Genomic DNA, 24,464 nt, shown 5'->3' on the forward strand with positions numbered 1-24,464 from the left:
TCTGTGCCTGACACACAGGAGGTGCTCAATCAATGATGACGGAACGAATGAGAATTTACGAGTTCTCTTAACAGTGTGGACAGTCAGTTTTCTTCTCCGTGTGATTATCCAGTTTTCATGGGTAGATTTTTTCCTCTGCTATGGGTATTTTGCCAAAGACCACAGACACTAAGGCATCATTTTGCATTTTTTAATAACATAGTTCCACCTAATGTACAAATTTTGTAACGAGTATCAAATGGGCTTACACATGTAAGGAGTTTAGTGTATACGTGACACGTCCTCAATAAGCTACACATTACATTATTTATTTATGAAAGGCAGAAGAGTGACTCTGAAGCCAGGTGACCTAGACTCACATCCCAACGCTGCTACCATTGCCGAGACCTGCGTGTAACTTAAGTTCTCAGGGCCTCATTACTTTTGTGCTATTGTGGAAAAATAACACTGCTTGCTTCACAGCATTGCTGTGAGACTCCCATGAGATGCTATGTTAGAAGAAAATGGAACACATGCCTGGTGATGGGAACACAGCAAGTACTCAATACATACTAGAAAATGAAGAAAACCGAGGAAATATTTGTTAACCACCTGCTGTATACCAGAGACTCAGCTAGCTGCTGTGGGAGGGAGACAAGACCAACCCCAACCCTCATGGAGTTCAGATTCTAAGCAGGAAGGATCTCAGTCTGGGGAATAATTGATAACAGGGATCCTTACACTTTCCCTCCATTGTTCTCCCAGAGCTCTGGGCCAGCACAGAATTGAGAGGATTTTCACAGCAGCCATGTAAATGGACTGCGAAATGCCTTCCAACACTTCAGCTCTTGCACACAAGCTGGATATAAATCATCATCATCATCATCACCTAACCATGCAGAAAATTTTATATCTGATCTCATTTAATCCTTACAACAAAATTGCAAAATACATATGGTTGCCCTGTATTTACAGACTGAAGTTCAGAGAAGATAAGTAATTGTCCAAGATTACAGATCAAGTGTATCCCATAACTGCACTAACCATGCCTGGACACTCTCCCTGACCTTTTGCTGGAACTTGGCAGCTACACCAGTGAGCTCAGCAGGAGTGTATTCTCTCATCACGAACACTTCCTGAACGAAGGGCTGCCCCGCTGGCCTGGGTGGTTTCTTTCCTTTGTGTTAGAAATCAGATGGCATGGGGCCAGCACAACATCTTCCTCTTTGTTCTCCTCACTCTCCCAAGCATTCCCAATCAGTGTGTGTCACAAGCACTCGGACCTTAATCCAAGCAGCTCTCGCCCTCCCAGCTTTGCAAAACGGCACACGAGGGTCTGCACCTTACCATCCTCTTCTCCCACCTAGTCTGCCAGCCCGAAACTAGCAGAGCAGTGGACGCCTGAACATCTTGCTCTAACATCGGCTTTTCTTCCAACTTTCTCACAGGAGCTTCCACAGGATCCTCTCGCTGGGCACCAGTAGCCGTAGGACAGCCCACAGTGGAGGCCAGCCCACTGCCCAGCCAGGACTTTCCCTTCTTCACCGCAGTTCCTCAAACAAGCACATCAAGCCAGCTGATGTTTCTGGGGTGTCCCCGTACCCCCACAGTGCATCAAACACACAGGCCACCCCTCCCCACAGAGAGGTCAATGGCCAACCTGGGATTTCCCCTGCAGACCCCTCCTTTCCGAGGCCCGTTGCCTCCCTCTCCTGGCTGGTTCACAAGGGTTGGTTCACAACCTCGGGAGTTTCCCAGGTGAAATCTGGGTTCTTGGGTGGCTTTATGCTTCCCAGTAGTACAGAGCTATGGCCGGAAGGTGACTGCATTTCTCCCTGGAGTTGAGGGTAGCCGTGGGCTGCCATATGGAACCAGAAGCATAAATGGGCATCTTCATTCTTCCCTAGACAAAAAAGTAAGTAGAGAAGCTGTGATTCCAGCCCAGGCCTGTCTGTCTCCAGAGTCCATGCGAGCCACCCGAGAATCCAGTATTGCCCCTAAGTGCCACCCACATTTTAAATCATTTCATTCTCAGAATAACTCTATGAAGTGAATTCTGTTATTTGATAAAAGATGAAGCATGACCCAGAAGGATGAAACGGCTTGTTCAGTTCTTTCAGGGCAGTTAGGTGAGAACCTGTCCAACCCAGGCCCTGATCCTGACAACTTCCCAGTCCTCGTGCAGCTCCGTGTGAAACCCTAAAACCATGTTCTGAGATCAGCCTCAAAGGATGTCTTTGACCAGTTATCCCAGGAGCAGAATTGAGCTGTGTGCTCCGGGATGCCAGCAAAGGCCCCAGGACACCCCACGGGCTGTCATTTTGGCCTGTATGATGCCATCTCTACACTGTCTCCCTTCCTAGATAATCCTTTGCTGTGGGTTATCCAGGAATTCCACAAACACCCCACTGAGAGAAAAGGGTTTTGGCTTTGGACCCAAAGATTTAATGTACTTGCAGCTTTTAGAACACAACGTTTCTCCCTAAAAGTTTACCATAAAATGGTGACATTCATCAAGAATAAAAAAGCTATAATTCTATTCATCTACTACTTTGAAGTTGAAAACTAAAATTGCATTTACTGGACCTAGATTTTAAAACCTCTATTTTCAAAGTAACCACAAACCAATTTTTTATAGTAGAGTCTCATATCAGAGTGAATTTCACAGCGGTTGCTGTTTCTGAAAGGATTTCATGGCATCGTGCTTGTGAGCCCAGGCACTGGAGCCAGTTGCATACGCGTAAACCCCAGCCCAGTCATTCCTACTCACTGAGCGACCAGGGCAAAGGTGTCTACTCTCTCTAAGCCCGTACTTCCCAATCTGTAAAATGGGGACAAATCCAGTGCCTGTTTCAGAGTGTTGTTGTGAAGATGAAAGGACTTCAGGTACCTGATGTAACCACTCAGCATAATGCTTGGTAAGCAATCACCAGAAGGTGCAGGGTAATTAGGCATTTTATGTTCCCGATTTTCTCAGCTTTAGAGCCTGCATAATGGATCAGACAGAAATTTCCTCTTTCTAATATCCCGAGCCCATCAATACAGTATGATGATCACCCTACGGGTAGACTCTGCCTCTTATCCTGTATCAGAAGGACGGCCCCATGACCCCAGAACCTATCTCGCCCCAGCTTGGTTTATATCGCTCACCCAGTAGGGATTAATGCGATGCTAACTTGCACCTCCGGAACTAAAAGAGGAGAAAAAGCTTTATCGTACAGTTGTCAAAAGCTCAGTTTGGGAGCCAGATAGACACATATTAGGAGTCCCAGATTCTGTGTGACCTTGGTCAAGTCACAAGACCTTGAACTTCTCCACTGCTCAGCATTCTTATCTTTAAATGGGCTTTACTTTTATAGGCTTACTATGAGGATTAAGTCTGATGTGACAGACACTGTGCTAAACATTTTATAAACATAGTAAGTCTTCAGTGAGTACAGAAATCCTTTAAGCCTTGCAAATGGATTCTCAAGATTTCTTTAAATAAAGACATGGTAAATGTAAATGTAACATGGTGCAATTGCTACAGAAAACCATTTGGCAGTTCCTCAAAAAGTTAAATATAGGGTTGCTATGTGATCCAGCATTTCTACTCCTAGGTATGTATTTCCCCTAAAATGAAAACGTATGTCCACACAAAACCGTGTACACAAATGTTTATAGGAGCTTGAGTCATACTATCCAAACTGCAAAAACAATCCAAATGTCCATCACTTGATGAATGAATAAACACTATCAAACACTATTCAGCAATAAAAAGAAATGAACTACTAATACATTCTATAACACGGATGGACCCCAAAACCTTTATGCTGAGGGAAAGAAGCCAGACACAAAAGACCACGTGCTGTGTGATTCCATTTGTACAGAGCATCCAGAAAAGGCAAGTCTGCAGAGACTGGAAGCAGATGAGTGGTTGCCAAGAACTGGTGTAGGGGGCAGGTAAGAAGTAAACTGGTGTGGAGTTTCTTTGGGGGTTGATGAACATACTCTAAAATTCTATTGTGATGATGGCTGCATAACTCTGTAAACACACTAAAAACCACTGAATTATACACTTAAAATGAGTGAAGTATATGGCATGTAAATTATGCCTCAATAAAGCTATTTACAAAGAATATGTAGGCACACCTTGGAGATATTGCAGGTTTGGTTCCAGAGCACCACAATAAACCAAATGTTGTAATAAAGCAAGTCACGTGTTTTTTTTTTAATTTCCCAGTGCATATAAAAGTTATGATTCCACCGTCTGTTAAGTGTGGATAGCACTGTGTCTAAAAAAGCAATATACATTGTTGCAGAAATGTGTGTTACAGCTCAGTGTTACAGCTTGGTGTGCAGCTCAGTTGTGACAGCAACCTGGATCTGGACAAGAGACCAAGCAGAACTCAGAGAGTTGGAGATCTCAGGTTTATTATGCCAGTGGGCCCAGAGGAGTTAACACTCCAAGCTCTGGACCCTGTCTGTAGGTTTACACAGGCTTTTATAGGCTGCCAGTTTACACTTTGCAACATCATATGCAAATAAGGTATAACAAAAGTTGACTAATAAGGAACAAGCTTTGTAGAAATGGACCAATCAGGAGTGAGCTCCATGCAAATGAAGTACTACAAATGGACCAATCAGCAGTTAGCTCAGGGAACCAATAGAATTTTAGGGGTAAGTTCCACTTTCCTAGAAGTAAGCTGTTTCAGAGGCAAAAAGTGAGATAGAACCCCAGGGCCAGGGAACCGGATGGTGCTGGCAGGAGAGTAGTGGCCCTGCCTGGGGGTCCTGCTGGTCTTTTTATGGGACTCCCCACCTCACATACCTTCATTAAAAATATATTGCTGAAGAACATTAACCATTATCTGACAACTCAGGGTTGCCACACACCTTTGATTTGTAAAAACCACAATATCTGTGAAACATGATAAAACGAAGTTATGTCTGGATGTAGTGGTAACTATATCTACCCCAAGTTCCTAGCTGGGATGTCCAACATATTGGTTTGTGTGTTATAAACATTCCAAGTAGTGTAGCAATTGAAAGAAGCGAAAAATAGAGAACCCTAACTTTTCCTGCGGAAACGGAAATTTCCTGTCGTTGCCAGAGAGTCTTCCCTCCCCTCCCAGCCAGAAATCAAGTTAAATCAAGGGCCAAAACGAACCCAAAGAAGTGGAAAGTGGGCAAATTTTTCTTGCAGTAGGTATTGGTGTAGGAACTAGACCCAGAGCTGCCTGGCTTTTCAGTCCAAAAGGGTCATAATCTCACACCTACAAATACATGAATTCTGTCTCATACACAACCAAACATGCTGAAGGTAAGAACTTTGTTTTAACAAGGTCACTGGACTAAAAGATTTTAACGACTTATTCAGTCACATCATTGTTTGAATGAATCTTTTCTCTGTGTTTATGAGTTGTTTGAGAAAAGTGACATAACTTATTCAGTCATTTAGTTAATGTTTATAGGTCACCTGCTCTGTGCCAAGAACCAGCCCAGGTGTGGTATATACTTGAATTATTGATCCACTTGGACATCATCAAACAGAAGCATTTTGTTTTCTCAGGATGACTCTGATGTGCTCATGGAGATCAAATAGGAATGCAAACGGAATTAAATTAAGGTCTGGTCCTCCATTCAGAAAAAGTAAAAAGGATAGTTTGGTTGCCTAAGATTTTTAAGCAAAGAAGGGTGTCACCGTACTGCCCATTGACCATGTCTTCTATAGTCACTAAAGTGTCATTGACCCAAAGAGAATGTTGAAAGGAACGTATTCTCCAGGGAATAACCTGATTCTCCAAACACACATTTCAAGTACATTTTCCAACACAATAAAATGACACAGAAGGTGACAGCATGACGCATGGAGGCACCAAACCCGAGTCCTTCAGCCTCCTCTGTGCTCCAAGCTTTACCTTGGCTGCTCCCTTCAGCTTCCAACTGGCTTCAATTACCTCTAGATTCAGCTGCAGCAAACAACAAAGTATTGAAAACTCAATTTTCCATTCTTCAAAGTGCATTACCAGGAAAAGTGAAACGCAAGGCAACAAAGAGCATTTAATCATTAGGATCTTGCCCCTTGCTGTGGCGAGACCACACGGCTTGGCCCGCTTCCAGGGCTAGAATGAATGAATGAGCAGGGTTCTCGGGGAAAGCCTTTAACGACAGCCCGCTTTGCCCACAAAGCCTCCCCCTTTATTGCTCTTGGCACGCCTGCCCCTGCTTCTAATGGATCACCTCGCCGGGGTAAATACACACAGAGGGGAAGGTGCAGCCTTATGAATTCATGTTTCCATTTCTTTCCTCCTCTTTAGAAAGAGACTTAAGGAGATTTAATTATGCCAAAGTAGAAAAGTCTTGAGTCTTAAGGCTAAGACAGCAATCAACGGTGTTCCACCTCTGCCATTTCTCCGCTGTGGGGAGTCTGGCACTTGCCTGCGGCCGTGGTCCTCGGCTACAGCATCTCAACACTCCATCTTCCCTACGCTCAGTCCTCACGGGCTGTCACGGCGTCAGCATCACGGATCCCCCTACCTATCCTCATCCTGCTTGAAGAGGCGGATTGCTGTTGAGTCAGGGTTGAGGGTGATGCTGGCTACATGCTATGGGCTGGAACTTCAGTAGACAAGCTAGGTTAAGAGCTTTTCGGCTTTTATTCTAGGACTTCTCTCCTAACTGCTTCTCTCTGTTGGGCTCCTGTAAAGCCAGAGCCGGAAAACAGAACTGAGGGTGCTTTGTGGCATTTGTTGTGCGTAGGCTGCCCAATAATCATATCCTTCTCCTTAGACAAGTGTCACCCCAATTCCTTTTTTAGGAGACACAGCCTGGCAACTGTCAGTGAATCACTTTGCTCATCTCTAACCAACGAGCGGGCACGTGACTAGGCTGGGGCCACAGAAGTCCTCTCCCCAACATTTTTAATCTTCAGCAAGATGATTAAAAAAAATACTGAACATAATTAGACCTTTTTCTTGAGGAAGAGGTGTGTCTAGGGGAAGACACGTTATCAGTTCCCGCCATACAGAATCCACACGACCACCTGCTGCCCCAGCGCACACACAGCTGCTGCTGCCTGGTTCTTCAGCCTGACTTCTGTTCCATGAGCAACTCCACGTCCTTCCAATGAATTCCGTCTCTGCATAGGTTAACCAGAGTCCGTTTCTGTTACTTGAAACCAAGTAGTTGCATAATAGGTTCAATTTTTTTCTCAGTTTAATAAAGCCAACTCAAGGATATAAGTAAGAACCTGGTCTCTGAAGATGGTGAAGGTTTCCGGTCATGGGGGAATTCTTTATAAATGTGCTTTATGCTTGTGGGGTACCTTACAGCCTTTAAAGTGCTTTCCGTGTCTCTCTCCACGTGTACGCACACACACGTGTGTGTGCATGTATATAAGAACTGACCCATATATACACATGCACGTGTGTGTTCCGTGCGTGTGCAGAGAGAGAGAGAATGAATCGTTCTCAACTGAGATGAAAATGAAATGAACGACTCTGGGACATAAGTAGCTATTGAACACAGGAAAAAAGAGAAATGAGGTGCTTAGAATGAGAGTGGGGTTGTTACAGTCCTCAGATTTTCTGGCTCCAGTCCAGAATGCTTTTAAGTAAACAACACACAAAAGCATCGACCTAAAAGCTTTAACACTTATTAATGAGGTATTATAGATGCCTCGTCTCATTTAATCCTCTCCATGGCCCTCTGGAACACTATTAGGCATACTGAACATTACAAAGTAAATGAGAATTTTAAGTAAATTATCTTGGTCCTCAGCTGGCAAATTAGAAAGGCAAGATAATGCCAGGGAAGGCTGTTCGGACTGTCAAGTCCATATTCTTTACCCTACATGGTCTCCGCTCTACAATGAGGGGAAAAGCAAAACCTTAATGAATTTAAACAGGACACGCTTTTAATAAATGTTACTTGATAATTGGTTTAACTATGCGGGGGAGTAGATTTCTACCACTGAATATAAATCAACATGAATTCAAAGTAGACTAAAGATTCAATGTTTAAAATGAAACATAAACCCAGCAGAATAAAATTTAGGCAAGATTTTTCTGATCTCAGGGTGGGAAAAGCTTTCTAAGTGAAGCAAAGAAAGCATCTTAAAGTAAGTTATTGATATATTTGACTACATATCAATTAAAAATATGTGCAGCACAAAAAGGATTATGAATTCAAATCAGGGACAAGCCAGAAAAATATTTCCAAAATACATTACGGAAGATGAATAATCTTAGTATATAAATATTTCTTCTACAATAAAAATTAATTAATCAACATTTAAAAAATATATGCAACAGTCATAAATAGTCAAATCACAGAAGTAATAGATAGAGGAAGAGATCTAATAAAAAGTACAGGTTCTCTAATAATAAAAGAAATATAAATTAAAGAAATTATAAGTTTCTACTTTCATATACCATGTTGACCAAAGTTTCTGTAGTTGTGTCAATACTATTATGATACTGAATTCTGTTAAGTGTACAGGGGGATTATGTAAATTGGTATAACTTCTCTAGAAAACACTTTAATAATATGTAACCAACACCTAAAACAATGTCTGTACGCCTTGTCTCGGTGGAGAAGTGGATAAAGAAGACATGGTGTTTGTGTATGTGTGTGTGTGTGTGTGTGTGTGTATACATATATATGTGTGTGTGTGTACACAATGGAATACTACTCAGCCATAAAAAAGAATGAAATAATGCCATTTACAGCAACATGGATTGACCAGAGATTATCATACTAAGTGAAGTAAGTCAGAAAGAGAAAGACGAATATTATATCATACTTATATGTGGAATCTTTAAAAAAATGACACAGATAAACTTATTTACAAAACCAAAACAGACTCACAGAAATAGAAAACAAACTTATAGTTACCAAGGAGGAAGGGGGGTGGGAAGGGATAAATTGGGAGTTTGGGATTTGCAGACACTAACTACTATTTATAAAACAGATTAAAAAACAAGATCCTACTATATAGCACATGGAACTATATTCAATATCTTGCAATAATCTATATCAAAAAAGAATATAGCTCAAGTGGTAGAGCAAATGCTTGACATGCACAAGGTCCTTGGTTCAATTCTCAGTATCTCCCCTAAAATTAATAAATAAATAAATAGACCTAATTACCTCCCCCAACCAAAAAAAGTTAAAAAAATTTTTTTAAAGAATATGAAAAGGAATATATAGAGTATGTGTATGACTAAATCACTATTCTGTACACCAGAAACTAACACAACATTGTAAATAAACTACACTTAAAGTTTAAAAATACGTTATATGATAAAATGCAGTTATTGGGTGACAGGATGATTGGCATCTTCTTCCTTTATACATCTGTCTTTTCCAAATTTTTACAATGAGTATCTACAGAACAACGTGTTGCATACATACATACGTACATACATATTCTATACATACATGTATATATGATACACACAAATTAATTTTTTTAAATATATTGTTCAGCTGAGAGTTGGAATTGCATCTGTCACATTTACTGGGGTTTATATCCTCAGGACCCAGCACCTAGTCACTTAACCCATAACAGTAAATACATAATGAGTATTTAATTACAGGCAAATTCATGAACTCAGATTTAAGGCTGCTCAAGAGTCTCTGTCATGCTTCTCTGCAGGACACAAGCTGCATAACCAAAAAGAACTGAATAAAAGGCGTATTTTTTTTTTCCAAAAGAGTGGGCACAGCCTATGGAAAGCAGAAAGGGTGAGGCACCATCCTAGGACATGAACAGAAGGAAGCACTTACCGCAGGCGTAAACGGAATGGGAGGGAGCCTGGATCGTGAGTTGCTCAGAGGTAGGGCTCTGCAGAGAAGGATGCCTGAGCAGAGGCAAAGCTGGCGTGAGCCCGCAATTTGGCAGAGTCGGGGAATAAATACCCCAACCTTTCTCTCCTCTCCACTCCCATCTCCTGCTGGTGTCTGCCATCATCTGAACCAATCCAAAGCCACGGGGCAAGGAAACACAGGGATGTGGTCCATCTAAACCAGGCGTCCAGCGTGCCGGGCAGGGTGGAGAAGACAGAGCAGGTTTGGGGCGGTACCAGCACGAGCAGAGGGTCTCCCAGCTCCGCACCTCTTCGCATCCCCCTCAGTGCCCCGCACACAGATAGTGAGCCATAAACACCCATGAAAGTGGACCAACTGCACTGAATTGAATGAAACAGAATTGAAGTGAATTGCTTCGAACTGAATGGACCCAACCAGACTGCTAAGTAGTTTCCAAGTCGGAAGTTGTCTCATCTTCGAGGTGTATTCACGGGTCTCGCACCCCTGAGCTGCAATACGCTCACTCTAAGTCCCTGCTTCTGCCGAGTCTGGAATGCATGACATCCCATGCTCGAAGCCACTCTGATCAATCCTGCAGCTCACTGTTACATGACATTTTATATGCTTTATATTTTTATCTTTAATTCCTGGGTCTCCCTCCTCCTTCTGTTGGTAAGGCATAATAAATTGGGCAAAGAAATATAGTTTCTCTTTGGGGTTTCAAACTCTAAGAGGTGGTAAACTGTGAGGGGTTTATATACATGCATTAAAAAGGAAAGTGCAACTTTTATGTGGGATTTCCAACATTTTGCAGCAGCCTCTGCACAGGCCTCCTGGTGCCGGGACTGGCTTGCACACAGCAGCCCCTGTGAACACAAAGCTGCTAATTTACCTGGTGCGGCTTCTTGGAGCACAGAGCCATCTGAGCAGCAGCTGAGGCCAGGGCAGGCTGTGTGCCCAGGGCGGCGCTGGCAGCCTACGAGGAGGGCAGTTGATAGAGTCCTGGAGCTAGAAGGGTCACTCAGGCCGAGGCAGGATGACTCTAAAAAAAAAAAAAACCTGTCCAAAAAAAACAGTTGTTTTAGTGGAAAACATTACCAAACTTTTTAAGTAACAACCAAATGATCAGACTGTCTCCTGTGAACCCAATCCTGATTTTATTTTTTACCATAGGCCCAATCTTAAGAAAAATATCATTTAAACCCAGTAATTAAACTTGAACACAATGCAAACGGTTGGACTAGAGGGCCTCCTATAACCCCAGTATGGGGGACAGAATCCAAACTGTCTTCTACAGGAAAACTCCTCCTTGTCGGACTTTTGGTACAAATAATGAAAATCATCATAATAACTTCAGCCATAGTTAAAATAGTCTGTGTAATTAATCATGCTATGATGGGATGACAGTGGCTATACACAGAATGCAAAATCACCTATCTTGAGGTCGAAGTTCTCTAAGGCTGAATGATAGAACAAAAAAAACCCTCGAAAGTGCCATAAACTTCGTGTTTTATACAGTCACTGTATAAACTAGCACAGCGATCTGGTCAGTTGGGTAATATGGTTACTCTTCACTCTAACAGAGAAGTGGTTTTAAATTAGGTTCAAATAGCCTAAGTGAGGTGGAGATTTAAAAATGACAAGGACACCCTTTAACCCAAAGGTACAGACTTTACATTAATCAAAGCTATTGGAAAATCGCTGACCCCCTGGGAAGTTCTAAAACAGCTCTTGAAACCAAAAGAACAGAGCCAAGATAGAAGAAGGAATTATCAGCCTGCCGAAAAGCCCCAGAGACCGGGATTGGAACCCAAAGCAAAAGGCAAGATGGGGAAACCAACTTGAAAGAGAATCAGGTCATGCATTGATTGCTCACGTCAGGGAAGTGAAGGCCCACGGAGGGGCTCTGATGAAGTCAAGAAGGAAGGTCAGGTTAAACTAGCACCAAACACGTGACACCCTCCTGTTCGTCCCCACCCAGTCCTCCTGGACCCAGCAACTCGAGGAGAATGAAGAGAAACTGGCAAACAGCATAGCCAGAGGGAGCATGCCTCTGCCTCTTCACAGTTCTACGACCGACCGTGGACTGCAGAGACAACCTGAGCTTGAAGACAGGAGAGAACTCTGATCAGGATGTGAGACTGAAGACTTGGACCAGACTATATTTTTCAACATCCGAAATCAGACTGTTTCTTTCCGTTAAAGTGACTTGACAGCTATGGGATTTTTTTCCCAAGATACCGTCAAGGGACAGGGAAGAGAGAGTCAGCAGATCAGAGAAGGCAGCAGCAAGCAGAAAAGAATACGATTTCTTCTTTGTATTCAATCAGTCCAATCAAGAAAATGGTTACAAGTAGAACTAAGTGTTTACAACCCCAACATCACATTCATATCAATGCCCCCCCCCCCCACATACACACAAAGCGTTTTAAGAGGCCCTGTGCGGGCTACTTGCCCTCCCAGGGCAAATCCCTCCGTCCAGGGAGAAAAGTGTATCTGATCGGTCAGTCTGGTCACTTTCGCATTCTCCAACTGAAGGAGACAAAGCCCCAAGACTGAGGGTCCTGCTGATCCCATCGTAATTATGTAAAGGTGGTAAAGAACACTTCCCAAAAGGAAGGGATGATGGAAAAGAAAAACAAACAAAAAGCAAACGATAGGCAGACATTACAGAACCAAAATGTGGCATCTCGCAGCAGCGGACCTAGAGTTTTCGGTGCTGTCTCAGTAATCATCTCCTCGGCCTTTTAAATGAATGCACTTCTTAAACTCCTCCCTCGACTATGAGGATTGATTAAAGAGCAGGGCATCTGTAAGGCAGAGAGAGTGTGAGGCAGACTTCAGGCCAGCTGGCCTAAATTTATCCCTGCTTCTTCCCGGAAGCTGTATGCCTTGGGACAAATTACCTAAGCCTTAAAACTCCTTAAAAAAAAAAAAAAAAAGCATCAAATTGACCTAACAAAGGAAAACAACAGTCAACGGTCACATGAATGACCTCAAAAGCAACTTAATTAGGCATTCCGTTTTCCTTAGGGTAATAAATATATCATCTATATTTGTGTGCATCCAGTGGGTTTTAAAGATAAAATCAAGGAACCTAGAACTCACCTTTTATGTATAAACTACTCAGGTAAAAGTATAAAAAGAAGAGAAAGAAAGAGGGTAGAAGAGGAATGGAAACAGAAAACGAAAATCCCAAGGAAAAGGCAGAGGCAGAGACAAACGCAGAGAAACAAGAAAAAACCAGGCAGGGTCACAGACAGAAACACGCTGGGGAAACGCAAGAAGCTGATTTCTACAGGATTGGAGCGCCACCTTGTGGAATACAAGGATAGTGCAGCTGACACCTCCTGACGCTTTATTCCACTTTCTCAGCAACTACAAACAGTAACATCAGTTTCTTGGTACGTGTTCAATAAACCAAGTGAAATTAAATAGAGGGAAAAGCCCAACTTATGGACTGAGGTTTCCCAATTCTACTGAGGAGAAACCATGGCTCATAGAACATTCCAAACTTTAAATATTAAAAAGATGAGATGCATGTGAAACCCTTCAGAAACAAGTCTAAAAATAATGACATCTGTAAGTAAAGTTTTCTTCATATTAAGTTTCCTGTGACTTCTGTTTCATTTACCTCAGTTCATTCCTATATTCATTCAACAAGGGATATTTGTTGGACATAGAAGATGTGCCCCAGAGAGAACTGAGCATGGGGGATACCGCAGCTCCTGCCCCATGGTGGCTTCTGCTTTAGTGGAAGGTAAATAATCCAGGAATAAGCAAGTAAATACAAAGTGTCAGATGGGAGTGGGCTTTACACGCTCACTAAAGCTCACTAAAGTGAGCTTTGGGGAAAAACATAGATCAAAAGGGGACTAACATACAGATGTGCCTGGACTCTGGAGTCAGACACACCTGAGCTAGACTCTCACCATTTACCAACTCTGTTACTTGATCTCTCTAAGCTTCAATTTCTTCATCTACAAGATGGGAATTAAAATGCTTTCTTTGACACAAATGAACTTATTTACAAAACAGAAACAGACTCATAGACATAGAAAACAAACTTATGTTTACGGGGAGGGGAAAGGAGGTGGGCAGGGATAAATTGGGAGCTCGAGATTTGCAAATATTAGCTAGTATATATAAAATAGATAAACAACAAGTTTTTTCTGTGTAGCACAGGGAGCTGTATTCAATACCTTGTAGTAATCTATAATGAAAAAGAATATGAAAACAAACAAACAAAAATAAAATGCTTTCTCTGTTACACTCCGGGAAGATCAAACGAGGATTAAATGCTGCAAAGGTGATAGCTTTGCATTGTGCCAGGCATACACTAAACATCAGCTAACACCTACATGAGTTTTGATCATGTGAAATTATAGACACAGATGTGAAAACACCTTGCTGCTTACATTTGTATGGGACTTTTCAATGATAATAGCAGCTATCTTTGTATTGCTTACTCCACTCGCCTTATATTAAGCTGTCACAATATGTCAAAAATGTATATTATTTCCATTTTACAGATGGGAAAACTGAGGCCCAGCACATTTAACTAGGTCGCCCATGTTCATTTGCACAGCCAGTGTGAGCCAGAATTCTGACCCAGGCAGTCTGACAGCAGAATCTGTGTCCCCAGTCACAACAGGAAACTGGCCTTCAACTTGTTGTGTACACGAAGCATGTGTTTGAAGTCAGAATCCGAATCCAGACTTCTCATTTCTTCCTGCTCCATGTACCCCTCATTAGGAATTACTTGATTTAATCACTGTGATTCACATTTGATTGTTACACCCAAACTGCACCTGTATGATGCCAAAACCATTGGTCAGTGAAAAGTAAGGTTTCAAGTCACCTGCCCAATTGTTTTTCACAGTACAGGAAATAGCAACCCATTAGGGAGTTGTGAAATCAAGCTGGTCAGTTGTAACCGGCTTCTCTTAAGAAATGAAACAGATAAAACGTAAAACACCACACAGAGGCACACACAGTAAGGATAAGTATTTTTAAGTAAACCTTTGTTTCAGCTGTGTGTGTGTGTGTGTGTGCAGACATAAGTCCTCGGTGCTCTGTATTGTGAGGTAAAACGCACTTCTTAAAGAGGGTCTCAATCTAAACATCTTGAACAACACTGATCTAGGTGACATTCTTTGATCTCTTCAAAAAAAAAAAGATCGGTTGCCCATTTATACTTTTTGATTTCCACTCTACTCTGTGAAAATCAGACATGCACACCTTAAGATAAGGCACCGAAACAGATTTCATTCCTGGTTCAGACACGTTGCTGTCACAGACAGACCAAGTTCTTTACCTACATGCTGTCAGCAAATCTGGAACAAGAATAAAATTTTGACTTTTGTGTTTATTATTCTCCTCAAAGACGTATTGGATTATTTTTTCTTTCAATGAGGAGACAAGTCATTTTGGCATCCAACACACACTGCCTCATTTTGCTACTTAGAAAATTTATGTCACATGCTGAAAAAAGACCCAAAGAAACAAACTGGGTTTTCAACCACTAGGTGAGCTTATAGACCACATGTTCAGCCATCCTTGGGCATTTTTCAAAGTTGGAAATGTCAGACATTTATATGGTTTATTTGTAAAGCACTAACAATAATTGGAACATTATGGTCTGATTATTTGCTAGAGAAATTTATTTAAACAATTCAAGTGTTTGAAGTTTAAGGGTGTAAAAAAAATCACATGACACCAAATAAAATTTTATTACCGTTTTTGCACTTACATAACTTAGAAACACCTATTAAAATTAAAAAAAAAAAATAAACAGCTTCCTCCCTTATAACAAGAGTTTAATCTTAGCTCATACATGACATAGGGCAAAAGATGTTTTGACAACTTTAGAACTTTCTGTACAAAATATGATTTGGAGCCAAAAATACCAATATTGAAAAATATCAATCAGTTCTGGTGGTGTGGACTTCTGAGGTAAAAAGCAAGCAAACTAACTAACAACAACAACAACAACAACAACAACAACAACAACAACAACAACAAAACTAGAAAAATTTGCCCTTCCTGTAACTAACCATCATAATGGCTAAAACCAACACTTTGAGGCTCAAACTCTGTATCTCGGACTATCCCTGGCAACGTGAAAGGGGAACAAAAACCAGTGTCAGACAATGTGTTTGGTTTTAAGGTTTAGACAAGAGGGTCACAGAATACTGCATAATAAGGAAACAAGTAGCTTCCAGGGAAAAAATAGTTGTGATTAATACGATCAAATAATGGTAAATCTAGGTGGACCCCATTTTGAGCCTTTTGCCCCACTGATCAACCAAAAAAATCAAACCTTCCATCAAATTAATAGCTATTAATTTTTAGACTGAAACAAAATTGACACTACACTGTAACAGTGAATTCCCTTTCCAGGGGACACTTATAGCCTAAGCCACAACTCAAAGGGGAACCAAAGGATTTCACTTGAATAGCATTTGACTTTAAAGAATTTCAGCTAGGAGAAAACAGGAAATTTTTGGTTATGACAAGATAATACATATGAGATATTAATTTATGTTTTAGGCTGAATTAAGGTACTTACTGTTCTCTGGACTCAAAAAGGAGCCCAGCTTTCATGTTTAATCACGTGGAAAGTGGGCAAGGTCCCCATAAACATAGGACACCATCCAAAGGAAATATCTCTCAACTCCAACGTCAGCATTACACTGAGAGAAAACATTATCTGAGGTTCTCTTAGAAGGGACAGGTTTAATTTAAAGAACATACGTTGGGTCAGCTGGGTTGGGGGGAAGCAATTGGATCCCCTTCGCCCAGTAAGTGACATTAAATGCAGGAAAATGGCAGGATCGTCTAGTGAAATAAAAAGATACCTGAGTTAAATAACAGCTCTGCAAGGTAACACGCCGTGTGTTTGCAGTCAGTGCATTTGATTGGGGTTTTAGAGTTTTCATATTAAAAGTGGAATAAAAGTTGTTTTGAAGATCAGAGACGACACACACAAAGTACCTGGCCCATAGTAGGTGCTCGATTGGTGACAGCTAACTAAAACAGTCACACCCAACTGTACCCCATAGACGAGTGTAACACATGTCAGAACGACCAGGAGGACCGTGCTTGGCTGACCTTGCGTTGCTCTTTAGCAATAAAAGAATGAACACATTCCTTACGTGCGCGATGCACTCTCGTCTAAATGCCCCAACCTGTGACTTCTTTACCTTCTATACTGCTAGTTATCCAAGATCTTGAAGAAACACTGAACTTCTAGTGGGCGACCCTCTGTTAGATCAACACAGTGAACAGCAAACTGGGTCTCAGATTTACCGAAGATCGCTCGAAGGATTCCAGGGTGTAAAACACCAGGCAATTTCTCTGGCAGCACAAGAAAAAGAATCAGGACCGTGAGCTGCATTTCTCCTGCCGTCTGCTCCAAAGAGGGCTCTGACGCTTCCAGGAGCAGCTGCACACGCCAGTCCAGACTCTGCAGGTCCAAGAGGTCTTTCCCAGTCACGTAGGGCTTCATCTCTTAAAGTCTCCCTGGCAATTATAAGACCACTGGTAATAAACTGGGTCAGCTCACTGAAAAAGGGCCTTGACTGATGGTCGCTATGAAAATGTGTTGTTTCTTCCCTTGAAAGCATCATCATTTTGAGTTTAGTTGTAGTAAATCCAGCTTTGCTTATGATTTCAATTATTTCTCCAGTTTTTGATACAGTGTCTGGTTTAATCGGGGCTGATATCCTAACACCATATCCGGCTTGTGAACATCATGCTAGCTTTTAAAATCACACTTTCCAGGGAGGTGGGTAGAGCTCAAGCGGTAGAGTGCATGCTTAGCATGCACAAGGTCCTGGGTTCAATCCCTGGTTCCTCCTCCAAAAATAAATAAAGCCTAACTACCTTCTCCTACCCCCAACCAAAATAAAATAATTAAACAGTACAATTAAAAAATTAAAATATTTATAAATAAATAAATAAATAAATAAATAAATAAATAAATAAATAAATAAATAAATAAAATCACACTTTCCTTTAAGAGGACACATCAGAACTATGCCCAGATTTCTCCTTAATTCACACTTGCCCACCACCCCGCCTGTCAGACGATGCTATCTCATTAGACGCCTCATCCCATCTATGATTCCCTTTTACCAGACTTGATTTCCTTCATGGCCTTTATACCAGTTTCAAATAATAAACTAATACTTTTTTTATTCTAGAGCCAGAAATATAAGAACTCCGCATTACCCATCACTGCATACCTAGATTCTAGCACAGTGGCTGACAGTAGCTCCCACTAAACGTTTGCTGAATGAATAAAGGAATGAATCAGCAAGTCCCAATATGATAGAAATGGCTTTTACTATTTCTACGTCCCCCCAAATCCAGATCTAACCACAAGTTATTCTGAGCCCCTCTGTTTACAGCTGGTCAAATTTGAGATGTCAGAGACCACACAGTTTCTGGTTCTGTAACTTTAGCTAAGTGTCCTGTGTGCTTGAGCAAAACGGCCCACTGACATCCTCTGCCATTCCCCTAGGACTACTCTCTCCCACTGCGGGGTGTGTGGGGTTTTGTAGATGATGGTCAAAAAAGAACCATTTCTGGGTGTAATCCTGGAGTTTTGTTCCCTTTAATGCCAACAAAAATACTGCTTTTTGATGACTTGCTTTCTTGAAATATTAAATACTTCCTTCCTCCCCACTCCCTTCCCAGCCCCCCTCCCACCACCGAGATCTCATGGTCCCGCTGCCGGAGTCCATCAGATTCCTTTTCAGATGTGCAGCCACGACGGTTTTTATTTCTAAAACCATGGCCTCTATTTCCATCATTTCATATTATATAATGACCTGTTCCATACACAACTCTAACCATTGCAACTTTTTTTTCTTAATTTTTGTCTTCTTTCATCTTCTTTGGTCTCATTACCATCTTTTGATGCCAAGAACCATAAAATTCATGCAAAGTCCTTGCGGCCCATTCACTTCTCCCAACACCAGTCCACCAAAAAGAGACCCCAGTCATTCTCTCTGGGTTGAAAAGGGACTGTCATTGTCCCAGCAGTAATTATGGTCTTTTAATATAAGAGGCAAAACCACATTCCTTGGGGATATGACAAAAGAATTCCTGTGATGAGGCTTAAGCTATTTATGTGGGATTGTAAAGCTGGTTCCAAATATTTGAAGCCAGGCCTCAATATATGTACAATAATTAAGCCAAGATTTATCAGAAAATGCCAAGAAAATGCCTGGATACTTGTTATTGGTCAGATCCCACAGCCACAGTGTGTGGTGATTCCTACTGGCTCTATAAGAATCATGCATTGACAACTAGTCTCCATCTCTTCATGGATATTGAATATTAATGATGCACTTGGCCAGAGTTTATCCTGGGAAGAAAACACCATGGCCTCAGCAACCAGGCCCAGGCATCATGTTTCAGAAATGAGCCATTTGGATGTGAAGTATCGTCAGGAACAGTGGTTCATTCCCAGACATGTGAGAATTCTCCTTTGGCTCAGGGGACTACTCCGACCGAAAATTCTGATGCACTTCTCAGAAGTTTTAAAAGATGAAAGTGAACATAAAAAAGAAGAGCCACAGCAATACGCAAAAATAAAAGACACGGGGGAAGGGTATAACTCAGTGGTAGAGCACATACTTAGCATGCTGGAGGTCCTGGGTTCGATTCCCAGCACCTCCATTAAAAAATCAAGTAAAAGACACAGACAGTTGTGGGAGAAGGAAATGTGGGGACCAGCAGAGGACAAAGGAAAGGACAAGGTCGAGGCTAAAAGTACTTCTCTTCCTCCTAATAATAATAATAATAGCATTAACTGAGCCCTCAATACATCCTCTGTACTGCCCCACAAACTCACCCCAACCCAGTAAGAGATGTTACTATTCCTTTTTTATAGATAAAGAAAAGGAGGCAAAAAAAAAGGCTAAGTAATTTGCCCAGAATTAACCAGACTGTTCTCTGAGTCAGTGTCCAGCATCCCATCAGACATACATCCAACTTCAATTTACTTCTAGGACAAATAACGAGATAGAAAGCTGACTCCCTCTTAGCTCTGCTTAAGGGCGGAGATCTGGCCTTCTCTAAACCTTCCACCACAGGGAGGAGGAATCTCACTGCCTGTAAAGAAGTCTTGACTTAGAGTCAGGCGGCTGGAGCACCAGTGCCGTCTCTGACTGTTTAGCTATGTGACGTGAGCATCACTCACTACCTTTTAGACCAAGTTCTCCTATTTGTAAAAAGGAAGTCTTCAACTTCAGCTTCCAGCTCCACACATAAGGATCTTGGAAGCTGCCATTTTGCCCTAAAAAAAAAAAGCTCAACCTGAACTTTTTTTTTTTAGCCAAATTATTGCCCATTCCTAAAGGAGCTTGAAAGAAGGTTCTAGTAAATACACGTGTACAGCATTCACCATAATGATCATAATAGGACTTTGCCAAACACCTAGGTAAAAACTAGACATTTTAATCAATTATTCATGTATTTCTAGATATGAGAACCTGATAGAATCATGTCTACTCGGAGAATTTAGCAAACGAATTTTTTTATAATTTTACCTTCATGAATTCCTCCTAGTCACTATATCGCAAAAGATTTTTTTAAGTCTTCCTATTTATACAATACAATTTTTCAGTAAAAAGAAAATACTACCAGTAAAAGAATAAGTAAATAATAAATTAAAAGTTCAACTGAGAACACACAGAATGTGTGCATGAACACATACACATATGTATGCATGACATATATTTAATATGTAACATATATATACTTACACACACATCCACAAATATGTCACTTACACGTATATACATAATCACACATCCAGCACTTGCTGTTACAGACACACTATTTAATAAAGTGAAACTTCAACTTCTACCCTGATGTAGAATTCATATTTCTCCAAGGCCTGGACAATTAGCTTTGAATTATAAGCAAGAAAATGCCTACTAAGCAAACTCTGTTAGCAAGAGTTAGGGAAGAAAAATATGGAAGACAGCAAACGTTTTTAGATATATTAGGGCCTATCTGAACACAAGCTGTTTTTATTTGCACATGTGGAATGAAAGCACTGATCAAGATGTTCAGCAAAAAACATCAAGAAAATGGTTAACGGTTCTAATGCATTCATAAATACTTGGCACACACCATATATAAATAATGAAATACCTTGGGGAAGGTGACTGTAAGATAGAATAGGTTGGCTATTTTTTATATTTACATATAAAACATTTTATATGCACATATATTTGCATACACATCCCAGCATTTTAACCTTGGACTTTTTTCTTGCTAACCAGCTCATCTGGACCACTTACTCAGTTTTTTCCTTCTAGAAAACCCAAAGGGATGCAAAAACCATTCTTATTTAAGTCAAAGAAAATAATTAGGAAATAGAAAAACTCTCCCGTCCAAATCATGTAATACATTCCGAAAGCAATTATCAAAGCTCTAGATATTGTCTGCTATTTTCAATTAAATGCCCCATTACTTCCTTCCACTGTCATGGATTACTGAGAGTAGGTAGTTTCACACTAATTTGGAACTGTTCACAACGTATGATGTCAGAAATGGCCCTTCTCACTTATGCTCTGAAAAATGTGATTCAATGACGTTTTTACAGATGGGAACAACCTGCATGGTTAATGATACTGTTGTTTGTAATCTTGCTCAAGAGCCCCACAAAAGGCACAGAATACCATCTGAAGAAAGTCTCTGCTATCCCAACGTATCTCAGCTTTACTCTGAGATAGAACATTATTTGAGTTTCTTTTAGAAGAAGGGTTGGGCTTAATTTAAAGAATACATATGGTGGTTAACTTGGGGGGGAGGGGTGGGAAGAGGGAGGTAATCGGATTTCTCCTGATTAATGACACTAAATGCAGGAGACTGGCGTGACCCCTTAATCGAATAAATGTATTTGAGTGAAATAGCAGCTTTGAAACTTATATGCTGTTTTGTGGGTGTTGTTTGGACTATATTTTGTCTGATATTAACAGTGCTGAATCTTTTCAATTTCCTTGGTAAATCTTTATTCAAAACTTTTTTTTTTTAACAAAACTTAGTGTGTCTTTGTGGTTTGGATCTATCTTTTTATAAAGAGCATCGTACTGAACATTTTTTTCTCTAATCCAAGACTACCCTTTAACCATGGACTTAATTTTACTTTCTAATCCATGGGATTACAGCTACTCTGGAAGTTACCTGTTATCTTTTAACATGTACAAACTTACCTTTATTTTTTAGTTATAATTTTTATATTTAATAAATACCTCTATCCTTATCCAGAAATTGACCAGGACATAAATACTTAATTTTTCTCCAAAATCTCCCCTTCCCTCATTCCTGTTACTGTCTAGGATGTGTAGTTTCACCTTGTCTTTAAACATTAAAAACTTAGTAATTGCAATTTTTTTTTGCAGTAAACAACAAATTTCTGTGTTTCTATTTCACAAATTCCAGTTCTTCCTTCCAGGTTATTTTATTTTTATTGTGACAGTTATTTTACTGAGAAATGTCCCCTTTTTAACTAGATGCTCTTGCTTTCTTTAGACATCGTCTACTAGTCCATTTCTTTATTCTACAAACAGTAACCGAGTGACAGCCATGACCCAAGTACGGTGCTGGATGCTAGATATATGAAAACGAAGGCACTGACTTGTAGTCAGCAGGAGAGTCAGACAGAGAAAGACAAGAGCCATATATTCTGGCTCATATGCAGAACCCAAAGAAGTCACACTCAAAGAAACCGAGAGTAGAATGGTAGTTGCCAGGGGGCTGGCGGGTGGATGGGGGGAAATGGGAAGATGCTGGTCCACGGTACAAACTCCCAGTAAGATGAGTTAAGTCCTGAGGATGTAACGTACAGCCTGGTGACCATAATTACCAATACTGTATTAACTACTTGAAGTTGATAAGAAAGGGGATTAAAAATGTTATCGCCACAAAGAAAAGGTATAATTATATGAGGGGGTGGAGGTGTTAACTAACCTTATTGTGGTCGGCATTCTGCAGTAGATACATGCACCAAATCATCACATTGTACATCGTAAATTTACATATATGTCAACAATATCTCACTAAACCTGGAGCACAGAAAGATGAGGGGTCCACTCCCTGACACAATGAGTCCGTGCACACATTATCCACCCACTCAGCTCAGAGTAATACCAGTCATAATCATGGTCATAATTCTGAAGAGCAATGATAGCAAAGGCAGTAACTAGAGAAGATTTGTCTCCCTTTACACCTGAGCTCAGGGCAGCACCCATGGCTGTCCCTCACACCCCATCCACCCCCTGTAACTGTATCGAAGAGTTTTCTCTTTTATATCCTTCTGCACGGAACAAGACAATGGCCATTATTCACTTCCAATCTCCTTAATTCAAGTTGCCCCAACAAGTATTTTCAAGAATAGAAAGCCCACTGCACAGAAGTCCCGAGTTCCAGCCGTAACAATGATCATAATTCAGTGCTTGACTGGTTGCTCTACGGCATAAATACTGACGGTGGGGGAGGGGGCAGAGAGGACATGAAAGAAGAATGTTGTAGGAGCTGATAAGTGGGAAGATGAGCCCTTGGGCAGGGCTCAAGGGAATGGGGAAGGAGTTGTCACAGAACAGAAGAAGAAACTTTGGTCAATATTTGCTGGAAGAGCAAGCCCATTAAAACCATGTGTGAGAATCAACAAGGGGTAACTTTCCTCCTAGCTCTGTTTTCTTTCTGAACGTCCAAGTTGTCCCATTTATCTGAAACTAGTCTTGACAATACCAGGGAAGAAGAAAGGTGCCTGGGTCCTAACTCCCTGGGTGGCATACACATGACCCAAGGTCTCCAGCTGACTTGTCACCTAGAGTTTACCAAAGTTCAAGGAAGTGTCATACTAAGTGAAGTAAGCCAGAAAGAGAAAGAAAAGTACATATAATATTGCTTATATGTGGAATCCTAGGAAATGAGACAAATGAACCTATTAACAAAACAGAAACAGATTCACAGACATAGAGAACAAATTTGTGGTTACCAGGGGAGAAAAGAAGGAGGGGTAAACTGGAAGTTGGGGATTTGCAGATACTAACAACTATATATAAAACAGATAAACAACAAGGTCCTACTGTCTGGCACAGGGAACTACATTCAGTACCTTGTAATAGCCTATAATGAAAAAGAATATGAAAAGGAATATATATGTGTATAACGGAATCACTATGCTTTTCACCAAAAATTAACACGACATTGTAAATGGACTATATTTCAATAAAAAAAAAAAGTTAAAGAAAGTGTCAACCAGTTAGAAGAGGCAGTAGTGCTGCTCTGGAAGCCGTTTCGGGTCAAATATACTCTAAACCAGCTTGTTCAGTCTCAAATTTAGAGCAGTGTCAATGGTCATTAGCAAGTAACAAACTCATGCACACATACATACACACACCACCCCGCAACTTACTATGTCATAGCTTTTCAGTCAGTGAGGTGTGCAAAAGCTGCCTGACCAAGAGTTCCCAGGGGTGGGTGGATGTAAGAAAGCAGGAAGCTAAGTGTCTGTAGCAAGTAAGTAGAGAGAAAGGAAAAATATATAGGTTACATGCAGGACTGTCGAGGCTGTTTCCTCAGGAATCGGTGGGTATTAATTCTATGATAGTGCCTGCCAGAAATGAAACTTAGTGCCTTCAGCTGAGCACCTAGTGGATATGTTG

The 24,464-nt window shown here is 41.0% G+C and overlaps 1 long non-coding RNA gene across 1 annotated transcript; it reads right to left on the bottom strand.

The window, feature by feature from the left end:
- Window positions 1-1,867: 1,867 nt before the first annotated feature.
- On the bottom strand, window positions 1,868-10,826 carry LOC135318688 (uncharacterized). The gene is made up of 3 exons (XR_010376962.1): window positions 10,664-10,826; window positions 9,751-9,824; window positions 1,868-1,882 (listed from the first exon to the last, which is right to left on the bottom strand). It is a non-coding gene; the product is annotated as an uncharacterized LOC135318688 (long non-coding RNA).
- Between the last annotated feature and the right edge of the window lie 13,638 nt (window positions 10,827-24,464).

Source organism: Camelus dromedarius, chromosome 20, assembly GCF_036321535.1.
Source record: "Camelus dromedarius isolate mCamDro1 chromosome 20, mCamDro1.pat, whole genome shotgun sequence".
Taxonomy (NCBI): domain Eukaryota; kingdom Metazoa; phylum Chordata; class Mammalia; order Artiodactyla; family Camelidae; genus Camelus; species Camelus dromedarius.